The following is a 12,666-nucleotide window of genomic DNA, read 5'->3' as shown; positions in this document are numbered from 1 at the left end:
AGGTGGGTCCACCTCCCCTGCAGCGGCACTGCAGACCACGCCCTGCCACACACATCAAACACGTAAAATAAATATTTATGCACTTTTGCATTCACTTTTTGTTTTTTGTTATTTTTACACAGTGTTCTGAATGATTAACAATGGTCTACAGCAGGGGTGTCAAACTCAAATACACAGTGGGCCAAAATTCAAAACTGGAACAAAGTCGTGGGCTAACATTAATATTTATTGAAAAAAAAAATCTTCCCCCAGATATAAGAATGAATCTTTTCTTATGGACTCAAACACGTTTTGCTGGAAAACTGAATATGGAACAAGCAAAGCTTAATACTAAACAATATATATATTAGCTGTATAATACCAGTAGGCCAGCTCTAATAGTAATTTGGTATGGCTTCGCAGGCCAAATGTAATTAGGCTGCGGGCCAAATTTGGCCCACGGGCCAGAGTTTGACACCTATGGTCTACAGCCAATCTTGTGTATTATTTTACAAACTTTGGTTGTAAGATTCAGATAACTATTTAATAAAAGCTAAATATTTTATATGAGAGTAAGAAAGAAAAGTATATCTTTGTGTCCCCCTCTCCCTGTTAATGCCCTACCTGGCCCCAGGTAGTTCAATTCAACCAGGCGTTCAATTTGTGGCTCGGACCGTGCTATGATGTTTCTTCGGGCTACGAAGTGAGCATCCAACCTCCTTTTAACGGTCTCATAATCGCTTGCCTCTTCGGGAGTCAGGTGCAGGGATACCAATATTTCCTCTGCCTCCTCGCCCATAGTGTAGATAAGGGCGTTCACTTGATTTTCGTCCGCTTGCGGGGTGACTTGAAACTGACTCATGACGTCTCTTTTCGCGCAGCTCCTCTCTGGCCGACCTTTAACCTGGCACCGACGCCGAAACCTTACACTTATGCCCAACTAACGTTTCCAGTTGTCTTCTGACACCATGTTCCGTTATTTGAGGTTATGGATGTTATTTGACTGGAGGCATAACTGACAGACACACGAGACGCGCCATTACTCCAATGAGTGTCCTGTATTATTTTTCATCCCCCCCCACAACAACAACCCAGCAGAAACGTTCCTACCGTTTAACATTTAGCTGATACTACAAGTAACAGCGCCCACAGCTGTATAGAAACTCCGTCGTGCTAGCTAGCACGCAGTACGAGTTATCGTTAGCCACCACTGGTCGATCAGCGGCGAGCGATCGTGGTTGAAAGGAGAGACGCCTTACTGAAAAGGTGTTTTTTAGCGAAGGGTCGCTAGCCGGCGGCTAGCTAGCCGGCTAGCAGCAACATCGTGAGAAATCTCTTGCTAATATGGGATGTTTTGACAAAACGAGCAGATATTTAACGTTTACACACCTACATTCTCACCTGAAAATATCTTAAAAGTTTACTTTGTGACCTAGAAACACGAATAAGAGGAATATATTAAACCAAGTGGCAGCCGCCATTGTTTGACTCTGGGATATGGAGTTTGCAAAGTTTCACTTTCAACTCCCATTCATTTCAATGGGCAAAAACTTGCATTAAAATATTCATATTTAAAAAACTATAGAAGTAATAAACACCAAAAGTCATAGCATACCATTCCTGATCCAGCCGCACAAAATGATATAACATATATGAAGCTTGTGTCAAAACTGTGGGATGAGTTACGCGCGAAAATTTCAGGCTGAAAAAGGAAAATAATAATAATAATAAATCCGAGCAATAGTAATAAGTGTGCCTTTTGGCATAGGCACACTTAATAAATCTGAGCAATAGTAATAAGTGTGCCTTTTGGCATAGGCACACTTAATAATAAATCCAAGCAATAGTAATAAGTGTGCCTTTTGGCATAGGCACACTTAATAATAAGAATAATAAATCCGAGCAATAGTAATAAGTGTGCCTTTTGGCATAGGCACACTTAATTAATCTGTATTTGAATTAAAAATGGAGTATGTTAAAATGAATGGTCATGTGAGAATGTGCTAAAAACAAAGGAGATTCAATCCTGGGGGCCCACAGTTAGAAACTCCAGCAAGTAACGCCAGAGGACCCACCATCACCTGAAAACTAGTCCAAATTTGCTTTGGACTCCATTTTTTCTTATCAGAGGAGGCAGGGTTGACATTTAAGAGAGAAAGGTATTTAGTTAGAACGGAATGAGTCTAATCACAGATTTCAGTGTGTTTTATAAGCTGTGTGTTTTTGCTGCACTATCATTGTTCATCCATTCATCCGTTTTCTTCCACATTTTCCACTGAAGACCATGGCCACAGACTTCGAGGTGCTGATTCTCATACCCGCCACTTCACATGGCTGCAAACTCCTCCTGGGCCCGCTGGTGGCAACCACCTGATGAAACCAACAGAATCACATTGTCTGCGAAAAGCAGACCATTTGGATAACGACTTGGTTACGCCTAGAAATTCTGTCCAAAACCATTATGAATAGAATTGGGAAGCTGTGGCAGTGTCCAACACCCACTTATTGTGCCAATAAGCCAATAAGCCAACCAAGCTCTTGCAATGGATTGTATAAGATCCGAATGCCTCTTAACAATGGGAAAGATACCCCAACATCCTGAAACTCAAAGTGACACGGTTAAATGCCTTCTCTAAGTCCACAAAACACATGTTTATTGGTTGGGGAAACTTCCATGTACCCTCAAATATCCTCGCAAGGGTGAAGAGCAGTGTTCTTTGACTGGGAAGAATTGTAGAGGTATGTCAACCAATCACTATAACATCCAGAGGCTCTCAGGGTGAACTGGCAGTTGTTGTAAAGAAAGTTGCTTAAACACATGACATCGTCACCACCTAACCACCTCTCATGGAGGTGGAAGTTGATCTTGTGGTGCTGGGTCCTCTGCCAAACATTCCCAGCACACTCTCAATATATGTTTAGGTGTGCCAGGTCTGTTCAGCATCCTCACCTCCCACCACCGGGGGGTGATCAATTGATAACTCTGCTTCTCTCTTCACCCAAGAGTCCAGAACATATGGCCTCCACCTGGGGCCCGTTCTTCGTACGTCGCTTACTACATCCAAGATCAAATGACACATCCAAGACCAAATCATCGCGCTAACCGTGAGCTCGCTAATCCGGTTCTCCGAACACACCTGCTGTTGACGATTAGTACAGCTGGATGAAGTAATGTGAGATCACTGGGTGTCGTAAAAGGGGCTACGCATTGATAGTAGAAACATTGATCGGCAACCCTCTGATTGGTCGGCGAAAATGTCGAAGGAGCGCGCTCGGTATTTTTCGGCAGCAGAGCAAGAACTCTTGATTGAGGGATTTCAGGAGTTTCAGAGTTTAATTAAAACGCAAGGGAACACTGCAAAGGCTGCAAAAGCAAGGAGAGAGGGCTGGCAGGAAGTTGCTGACAAATTAAACTCGTAAGTAATTTAATAATAATAATAATAATGGATTGGATTTATATAGCGCTTTTCAAGGCACCCAAAGCGCTTTACAATGCCACTATTCATTCACTCTCACATTCACACACTGGTGGAGGCAAGCTACGGTTGTAGCCACAGCTGCCCTGGGGCAGACTGACAGAAGCCAGGCTGCCATATTGCGCCATCGGCCCCTCTGGCCAACACCAGTAGGCGGTAGGGTAGATTTATCATATCACACTATATTATCCAATATTATATTACATTATATTATATTATATTATATTATAATATGTTATATTATATCCTCTTTCACATTAGAGCCACAACAGGACCCACTAGAACATGGGAACAAGTAAAAGTGAAATATAAGAATATTCTACAGAATGGTAATATTTATCACTCATATTGCTTTTCGTCTCTAGGAAAGAGACCCTGGAATACTCTGTTTGTTTGTTCATAACAGCAACCAAGAAAAGGGCAGAGCAAAAAAAGACAGGTGGTGGTCCTGCACCCCCTCGTCAACAAGTTGGTTAAGTAAATAATACCCTCACGGGAAAATCAATATCTCTCAATGAGCACACTGTCGCGCTGAGCTAAAGGATCCTGTCTATCCCGTAATATACGCTGAATTCTGAAAACTCTCCTTATCAATCTTGCACCTTCCGCAATGGGTGGCTCGCGTAAACGGACAGGACATGGCTGCGACAGGCTTCCCAAATCCACCTTCGCTTTTATAGCCGTGGTCTCTCATCTTGATTACACGAGCAGGTTTATGCTTACGGCTCTGTTGCTATGACAGCAAGTCCCGGATGAGCTTCGGGGAACCGAACGATCCAAGATCACGCGAAATCGTCAACAATCTAATCCAGCTAACTTACTTAGCGAGGTACGAAGAACGGGCCCCAGGAGACTAAATTGTCCTACTGGGATAACTTAATGCTCATTTGGGCAACAACAGTGAGAGCTGGATGGGCGTGATAAGGAGAAACATCATTTCCTTGTTTGTTCAGTTTTTTGTTTTTTTTACTTAAAACTCATTGTTGCAGCCAGTGTTGGGAAGGTTACTTTTAAAATGTATTCCAATACAGATTACAGAATACATGCCCCAAAATGTATTTTGTAACGCATTCCGTTACATTACTCAATGAGAGTAACGTATTCTGAATACTTTGGATTACTTAATATATTATCATGCTTTTTATAGCTACATGAATGTATTATTGCTGTGTGATTTATTACTATTACTGAAGGTTACTCGCCATTTTTGCAGCGATCTCATATTAAAACTATTTCGTACTTATATGAAATAGGTCCACGGGACCTCTGGCTAATACGTCGGCTTCCGTGTCGGGCTCTGAAAACTAGCTTTACTTTGTTGTCTGGGTCAACTTTGCTAGCGAGAGACAGAGAGAGGTGTGGAGTCTGCGCTTCCACAGGCCCCGCTAATTTACAGACTTATTCTTGTGAAGGGCGAAGACAAGACAGAACATCTTCAACGATCTTTTACTCGCTAGCGAGGGAAGGCTGATCGGAACCAGGCCCGCGGAGCTCAACGCTCCTCACCTGTCTCCAGCCCAACTCCTTCAAAGAGCAGCCCTCCTTGTAAGCCTTTTATTGAAAAGCTGTTACAATACACAGTAGTTTACACAAGCACCTCCCCTTGTAAAAAACCCCTTGGTTACAAAGACAAGGCACTGTGTGTGTATGTATGTGTGTGCACGTGTAAGCACGTGTATGTGTGTGAGTGTGTGTGCGTGTATGCGAATATGTGAGAATGTGTGCGTGTGTGTGTCTCTCTGTGTGCGTGACTTCCTGACCACAACTGTTTTTAACAACATCCTTGGTCAAAAGAGGGTAATCTCCCCCACACCCAATATATAGCTCAATCCCTGTATTGGTTCACCATGCACAACACAGTTGAAGCCATAAAAGGACAGGAAGCTTACCAAACATCAAACAGAACCTTCACATGGGATGTGTCTGTGATAAAACACTACAGCCTCCCCCCAAAACCTTGACAGGCTGGGGAGGGGAACAAAGGAATGTCTTTGATCACACAATTTGAAACTATGTAGAAATGGTAAGCATAAAAATGACAACATTTAACAATTCACTTTAACAAGAGGCGTTGAAAGGCTGCTCCAACGGAACTTATTGTTTCGGTGGAAAACACGAACATAGTGTACAGTCAAGTCTTAATAGCTTACAACTGGGCTCGTCAGGCACTCTTTTTGGCTGCAGTGGTTATTATTATATTTGCATGCTTCCAGCTCCCGTTTCTGCTCGGTGACAACTCGTACTTTTCCACTCTCCTTTTTCTCCCTCCCTCACTCACAGACACAGAGGCTGTGTCCCAATTCAGGGTCTGCACGCTTGAAGTACGCATTTTAAGTGCGATTACGTCACCGCCACGCGACGACGGCTGTCCCAATTCGAAGTGTACTTCAAATGCATACTCCAAATGCGCCGTCGATTTCCCCAAATATCAAGCGTGGTCCGGTGCACGCTTCGTGGTCCAAAATATCCCACAATTCATAGCGCGGCGGTGGGTGTGGATAATTTTGCCGCAAAATACGGCAGACGTCAGAAGGGAGCGGCCGAAGAGTGAACTGTCAAAAGTAAGTACTGAATATGTCACTTATTTATGTGCGAATGTTTAATAACGAAGAACATTAAAACATTACTGCTGGCCCCATGTCGGCAAAGTTGTGTGACATTAGTGATGTTTGTACTTTCAGCATTAACTTGGTTTTAAAGCCTCTACTTCTAAATATATATATAGTCGACCTTAAACTTACAGAGAATGTGATGATTTTATGGATAATTAAAGTCAGTCATATATCCACAAACACAACAAGCTGAAAGTCAGTGATGCTGCTCGGTTTGCAGTCCTGAATATCACGGCACAAGCAGGATTCACCGCACTGTTAATGTTAGCTGTGTTATATTGATGCCTCTGTTCGGTGGTGTCGAGCCAAACGGACTTTAACGTGTGTTTGAACGAGCTGACGGTTCACTCGTTAAGCTGAAAGAAAGATGCTTTAATCACAGGAGTCACATGTGTCCACTGTACCATCTGGGAACTCTTCTTGTTTACACTCGTAATAACACAAACACTAAATCCTCCTTCTCTTGTGCTGTTTTGTAGCAGTGTATACACCTGAGACTGTCACCTGTCTGTCTGTCCTACACTCTCTCTGTTTCTTTCTCTCTGATTGTGGAATAAAAGTATGAACATGTGTTTATAAGTTACACTTGTGTTTGAATCCTGCAGCTTATCACACATTTGATTTCCATGTGTGACAACTGCAAGTGTCCAGAGAGAGGACAGACTGAGGGACCCACTGCTGCACATCATCTGTGAGGCTTTGCACCCCTGATGATCCACCAGGACAAACTCAGCAGTGTGTGAGGAAGAGGAGGAGGAAGAGCCAGCAGCAGCTGACAGATGGAGACAATAGACAGACTGTTCCCTGTTTGTGAAGGACTGCTAGGAAAGTTTAACATAACTAATTGTCTGTCCTGAATCAGTCTTATTAGGTAATGTTCAAATAATGTTATCATCCCAGTGTTTTCAGTGTGGGAGAAAGTACTCAGGGCCTTCAAGTTACACACTATGAAAGGCAGCAACAAGTTTAATGTTCAGAAACCTAAAGTTTGTATCAGCAGCAGAATGGAGCTAAAAATAAATGTTTGTTCCAGTTCTATGAAGCTTTGAGTATTTTGGATTAGTAGCACTGCTGTGTTTGTTGCATCATATTGCTGTAACTGTTTATATGCTTTATATATTCTGAGGTAAGTTGATCTATAGTGTTACATCATATTCTATAAGGATGTTATGTGTTTGTATACTTTCTGCCCAGTTTGACCCATTTAGCAGAAGTCAGCCTATTTAAGGCTCTGATATCTATTCTGTATGACTTAAAGCAGCTATGACATGGTCTGATTTTCTCACCCAATAAAGAAATATTTCATATATCAGTCTACTCTTCATTCTATCAGACACAGTTTTCACAGGTCGTACATTTTGTTTTTACACACATATGTAAGCATTGAGCCAAATGTAATAATGCCAACATATTAAACGAACAATATTTGTCTCTTATGTATAATACATCTGTATATACACTTTTGAGTGAAGATTTAAGGTGATAGGAAATATAAATAACTGCAACTTGAATCTTTCAAGTTCAAGCTCACTGCTGTAATATATATATATTTCCAGTCATGTGGTCTCAGCCTCAGATACTCAACTAATCAAAGTGATGTCATGACAAAAATGAATGACCAACAAGACATTTTTCTTCTCCTTCATTTCTGTCACACAAAGCTGTATGTAACGTTTCTCGCGGTTAGTATCATGGTTGCTAGGCAACCTGAACAGCGCGACGCAGGCTAGACCGTCCCATTTCACAAGCCTCTCATTTCCGCACTTCTCGTACTCATAGTACGCACCGTACGTAGTACGCGTAGTGTGCGTACTTCAAGCGTGCAGACCCTGAATTGGGACACAGCCATAATAGGCTTTGGGAATGAGAACGTGTTGTTCTCCCTGCAGCATGGACTACACTGCCCATGAGGCTACATTCTTTAGGGCTATGCCTGTAACACGTCATTTGAGGTGACATGGGCCGTGAGATTGAGACCCAGGCATTAGAGCCTCCTCATACGTGTTTTGTTTGGGTTTCCACCGGCGTGGAATTACCAAAAGAAGGCATAGCCTAAAATATGAAACAGGAAAAGACCGCCGTGTAATCCATTTATTTCAACAAAGTAACTGTATTCTGAATACCATCTTTTAAACAGTAACATAACGGAGAACAGTTACTCACATTTTAAATACTTAATGGCCATTACACCGGTTTTAGTTTGGTCATCTTTTCAGCTGAGTTATCGAATGAATCACTAGTTAGGTAACATTAATTGTCGAGAAGCATCTTCAGTTCTCAAGAACTAAAGAAGCTTCTCGGAGGAGAGGAGGAGATTTAAACGTCTTTAAGAAACTTAAAGAGTCCAGTTGCTTTTCTTTTCAAGCTCCTTAGATCACCTTAAATGTTCTCTTGACTGACATTTGGTACATACTCCAAAACCTCCAAAGACAGTTAAAGTCACGATTTGATAGTGCAGAGATCGATTCTTCTCTCTAAAGTCATACTTCATACACTCTGGGACAGGAACTAGATGTGTAAGAGTTGGGCAGCAGTTAAGCAAGTTTTGAGAATTTCTGTGTTTAAGTGATGGTCTGTTTGTCACCTGGACTGAATAAAAAAGGTCTTTTTATGCTGGTAGATAAGATTTTCATACATGAACACATACAGTGGCTTGCAAAAATATTCGCCCCCCTTGAACCTTTCCACATTTTGTCACATTACACAGACATGAATCAATTTTATTGGAATTCCACGTGAAAGACCAACACAAAGTGGTGCACACGTGAGAAGTGGAATGAAAATCAGACATGATTCCAAACATTTTTTACATTTTTAAAGTGGAGTGTGCGTAATTATTCAGCCCCCTTTGGTCTGAGTGCAGGCAGTTGCCCATAAACATTGCCTGATGAGTGCTAATGACTAAATAGAGTGCACCTGTGTGTAATCTAATGTCAGTACAAATACAGCTGCTCTGTGACGGCCTCAGAGGTTGTCTAAGAGAATATTGGGAGCAACAACACCATGAAGTCCAAAGAACACACCAGACAGGTCAGGAATAAAGTTATTGAGAAATTTAAAGCAGGCTTAGGCTACAAAAAGATTTCCCAAGCCTCAAACATCCCACGGAGCACTGTTCAAGTTTGTCAGAGTAAGGGAAGCTGGTCAGAGTTGATGGGAAGATGGATGGAGCCAAATACAGGGCAATCTTGGAAGAAAACCTCTTGGAGTCTGCAAAAGACTTAAGACTGGGGCGGAGGTTCACCTTCCAGCAGGACAACGACCCTAAACATAAAGCCAGGGCAACAATGGAATGGTTTAAAACAAAACATATCCATGTGTTAGAATGGCCCAGTCAAAGTCCAGATCTAAATCCAATCGAGAATCTCTGGCAAGATCTGAAAACTGCTGTTCACAAACGCTGTCCATCTAATCTGACTGAGCTGGAGCTGTTTTGCAAAGAAGAATGGGCAAGGATTTCAGTCTCTAGATGTGCAAAGCTGGTAGAGACAGACCCTAAAAGACTGGTAGCTGTAATTGCAGCAAAAGGTGGTTCTACAAAGTATTGACTCAGGGGGCTGAATAATTACGCACACCCCACTTTTCAGTTATTTATTTGTAAAAAATGTTTGGAATCATGTATGATTTTCGTTCCACTTCTCACGTGTGCACGTTGTATTGGTCTTTCATGTGGAATTCCAATAAAATTGATTCATGTTTGTGGTTCTAATGTGACAAAATGTGGAAAAGTTCAAGGGGGCCGAATACTTTTGCAAACCACTGTATGAACATTCGGTCCTATATAAACACAGCATATTTCATTCATTACATCTGAATATCAGGAGTGGGACCACACCTCATGCACGCCCCTTCCGGTTTTCAGTGAATATATGCCTCCTGCACTAATACCTGTTCTCAATTTCAAATTCAAATTCGAATTCAAATTTTATTTATCACATACACAGTCATACACAGTACGATATGCAGTGAAATGCTTAGACAACTGCTCGTGACCTAAAGAAAAAAAAGAAAAGGCTATGAATAAGATAGGGAATAAATATGAAAATTAAAAAGGGTAAATTTAGCTAGGAAGGAATAAAATACAAAAATTAAAGTTAAAAATGAAATAACTGTACAACACAAATTAAACTGAAGGGTAAATTTAACTGGTAAAGAATAAGATAAAATATATAAATTAAAGTTGAAAATAAAATAACTGTACAACAAAATACACAATACACAGTATAGAAATATATAAGAATGTATGAAGAAATATAAATATATATACACAATAACAGCAGCTGTACAAGTATTAACTGGAAATGAGGAGTATAATGACCAGTGTTGTGCAATCCACATTATTTAGTGTCTTGTGCAGTGCAAATATGCTTAAAGTGATTTAAGTGATGAAGTGAAAACAATGTCCAGAATGTCCAGTGTGTGTGTAAGAACTATATGTGTGGGTCAGTACTGTGTGGTGTGTGATTGAGAGACCGTATCGCCTGCGGGAAGAAGCTCCTCCTCAGTCTCTCTGTGTTGGTCTTCAGGGAGCGGAATCGCTTTCCTGACCTCAACAGAGAGAACAGTCTGTTGTTGGGATGGCTGAGGTCCTTCACGATCTTCCTGGCCTTGGTCCAGCACCGCCTGCTGTAGATTGAGTGCAGGTCAGGGAGCTCGGAGCGGATGGTGCGCTCAGCTGATCGCACAACCCTCTGTAGAGCTTGTCTGTCCTGCATGGTGCTGTTCCCGAACCAGGTTAAGATGTTTCCCGTCAGGATGCTCTCTATGGTGCACGAGTAAAAGTTCCTGAGCACCTTGGAGGGCAGTTGGAAGTCTCTCAAGCGTCTGAGGTAGTAGAGACGCTGACGGGCCTTTTTCACCACGGTGTTGATGTGACAGGACCATGACTGATGTGAACTTCGAGGTATTTGAAGCTGTCCACTCTCTCCACTGGGCACTCGTTGATGACGGGGGTCTGGTAGTTCCTCTCCTGCTTAGTGCTGAAGTCCACTATCAGCTCCTTTGTCTTACTGACGTTTAGAAGGAGGTTGTTCCTCTGGCACCAGTTCTCCAGATTCCTAATCTCCTTCAGGTAGGCCGTCTCGTTGTTATCAGAGATCAGGCCCACCACGACGGTGTCGTCAGCAAACTTGATGATGGTGGTGGAGCTGGTAGTGGCCACACAGTCATATGTGTACAAAGAGTACAGCAGGGGTCTCAGAACACACCCCTGGGGGGCTCCAGTGCTGAGAGTGGTGGAGGCTGAGACATGTCCGCCCATCCTTACTGCCTGTGGTCTGCCAGTTAGGAAGTTGGAGATCCACTGACACATAGATGAGCTGAGTCCCAGATGCTCCAGCTTGGTGGTGAGTGTGGAGGGAATTATGGTATTAAATGCAGAGCTGTAGTCTATGAAGAGCATTTTAACATAATTCCCCGTTCTAGTGTCCAAGTGAGTGAGTGATGTGTGGAGGAGATGAGAGATGGCATCGTCTGTGGAACGATTTGGACGGTAAGCGAACTGTAGTGGGTCCAGTGTGTCTGGTAGTGAAGAAATTATGAAGTCTCTGACCAGGCGTTCAAAGCACTTCATCACTACTGAGGTGAGGGCTACAGGGCGATAGTCATTGAGAGAAGCAGGGTGGGGTTTCTTCGGGACAGGAACAATGATGGACTCTTTGAAGCATGTGGGGATCACCGACTGAGATAAAGAGATGTTGAATATCTCAGTGAACACAGGAGCTAGCTGGTATGCGCAGTCTCTGAGGATACGACCTGGGATGCCGTCTGGTCCTGCTGCTTTCCTGGTGTTCACTCTCTTGAAGGCTCTCACTTCATGCTCGGAGATGACGAGCACGTTTCCGGTGCTGGCAGTATCTTCCTGTCTGCAGCTGTTAGCGCCGCTAGCACTAGCATCGTTGGAGTCCTTAGCTGCAGCCTCGAAGCGAGCATAGAAAGTGTTCAGCTCGTCTGCCAGAGTCACGGCCGCGTTCGTCATACCGGTTGTTGGTGCTTTATTTCATCCCCCGCACCTGCTTTTTATTTACTTCCCATTAGTACATGGGGATCTGCCTGGCCTGGGAGCCACTGCCAGTCCCCTTGGAGACCCACCCCAAATTGCAGCATCTGTTCACGTTTCTTCATCCACCACCATCAATCGTAACTGAGAATGTAGGCCCAGCTAGTGAAATATGTCTTTAGCACATTCTCACGTGAGCATTTATTTTAACAAAATCCCCTTTTATTTCAGCTACATAGGAATACTTTCCTTCTCTTTAAAATTCTGTTTTTGTCACAGTTTACTCAATATGTTAGAAAGTGGGCAACAAAATGGCTTCAGTGCAAGAAAGAAACTAGTTCTAATAGTGACCAGTAGAAAAACGCCACAATCGCACTTAAAAAAGGGTACACAAGATTTATTGTTATTTCATTGCAGAGTAGTGGGCTGGGCACTCCTTGCTGCAGTACACAGCATGTGCTGAGTTTCTGTTTGCGTTTGTGAGTTTTGTCTGGGTCTGAAGTGAACTGGGATGTCGTGCTTGGAGAAAATTCTCTCAATAAACCTGCTGGATAAGAGATGACAATGTTGTTCTGTATACTTTATTAAGTCCCATAGGGAA

Source organism: Simochromis diagramma, unplaced genomic scaffold, assembly GCF_900408965.1.
Source record: "Simochromis diagramma unplaced genomic scaffold, fSimDia1.1 OVJJ01000565.1, whole genome shotgun sequence".
Taxonomy (NCBI): Eukaryota; Metazoa; Chordata; class Actinopteri; order Cichliformes; family Cichlidae; genus Simochromis; species Simochromis diagramma.
Note: the sequence above shows the minus strand (reverse complement) of the source record.